Genomic DNA, 2,027 nt, shown 5'->3' with positions numbered 1-2,027 from the left:
GGAACATTCTTCAGAACAGACTACATGTTAGCCCACAAAACAAAACTCAAACATTTAAAAAAATCAAAAGCAAGTATGATTTCAGACCACAACAAAATAAAACCAGAAATCAATAACAAGAAGAACTTTGGGAATTGTACTAATATATGAAAACTGAACAACATGCTTCTGAATAACCAATGGGCCAATGAAGAAATTAAAAAGAAAATTAAAAAATTCCTTTAAGCAAATGAAAATAAACACAAGCAGTACTAAAAGGAAAGTTTAGGGCCAGTCTATTAGCTCAGTTGATTAGAGCATGGTGTTAAAACTCCAAGGTCAAGGGTTCAGATTCTCATACTGACCAGCTGCCAAAAAACGGGGAAGTTTATAGCAATAAATACCTACATCAGAAAACCAGAAAGATTTGAAACAACTTAATTTTGCACCTCAAGGAACTTGAAAAGCAATAATACCCAAAATTAGTAGGCAAAAAAATAATAATAAATATCAGATCAGAATAAGATGAAAAAGAGACAAAAACCCAATAAAGAAGATCAACAAAATGAAAAGCTGGCTTTTTAAAAGAAGATAAACAAAACTGAGAAACTATTAGCTATACTAGTAAAACAAAGAAAGAAGACCTAAATAAAGACAATCAAAAACTTAAAAGGAGAAATTATAACTTATACAAGAAAAATACAAAGGATCATATGAGAATGTTACCACCAACTATACATCATCATATGGAAAATCTAAAGGAAATAAACAAACTTCTGGACACATATAACCTACCAAGATTTAAATAAGAAGAAACAGAAAACCTGAACAGACCAATAAAAAGTAATGAGATTGAATCAGTAAGAAAAAGTCTCCTAAAACAGAAAAGTCCAGGACTGAGTGGCTTNACAAAATTTTAAAATGTCAAGAGAAAAGCATTAAGTCACATATAAGGGACTCCCCATCATACTAACAGCAGACTTCTCAGCAGAAACGTTCCCGGCCAGGGGAGAAAAGGATAATATATTTAAAGTTAAAAACAAACAAACAAACAAAACTCCCTGCCAGTCAAGAATTCTATATCCAGCAGAGCTATTATTCAGAATTGAAGGAGAAATAAATTCTTTCCCAGACAAGCAAAAACTGAGGGAATTCATCACCACTAGACCAGCCCTACAAGAAATTCTTAAGTCCTACATCTGGAAGCAAAGGGACAATAACCATCAACATGAAAACACACACAAAACATAAAAACTAACTGGTACAACAGATACGCAAATGAGGAAGAAAAGAAATCAAAACATCTCACCACAGAAAACTGCCAAACTCAAAGAAAAACAATGGAAAAGGAAGAAAGAAACAAAAGATATACAAAAAACCCCCCACAAAAAACAACTATCATAAAGACAAGAATAAGTTCACACCTTATAATACAAACCTTGAATATAAATGAATTAAATCCCCCAATTAAAAGATATAGACTGACTGGCTGAATGGGTAAAAAAAACCCTCAGTTATATTCTGCTGACAAGAAACCCATTTCACCTGTACGAACACACATAGACTGAAAGTGAAGAAATAGGAAAAGATATTCCACACAAATAGAAAACAAAATCTGGCAGAGTAACTAATATCAGATGAAATAGATTTTAAATCAAAAATTAAAAAGAGAAAGAAGGTTATTACATAATAATATAGAAATCAATTCAGAAAGATGATATAACAACTGTAAATATATATGTACCCAATACCAGAGCATTCAAATATACAGATGAAATATTATTTGAGCCAAAAGAAGATATAAACCCCAACATAACAATAACTGGACATTTAAACAACTCACTCTCAGCATTAAACATATTATATGAATAGAAACTAAAAAAGAAATAATGAGCTTAAACTACAGTATAGACCAAATGGACCTAACCAACATGTATAGAACATTTATCCAATAGCTGCATAGTACACATTTTTCTCATCAGCACACGGAACATTCTTCAGAACAGACTACATGTTAGCCCACAAAACAAAACTCAAACATTTAAAAA

This window comes from Galeopterus variegatus, unplaced genomic scaffold (assembly GCF_000696425.1).
Source record: "Galeopterus variegatus unplaced genomic scaffold, G_variegatus-3.0.2 Scaffold10538, whole genome shotgun sequence".
NCBI lineage: Eukaryota > Metazoa > Chordata > Mammalia > Dermoptera > Cynocephalidae > Galeopterus > Galeopterus variegatus.
The sequence above is the reverse complement of the archived record's forward strand: the minus strand, read 5'-3'. Positions refer to the sequence as shown.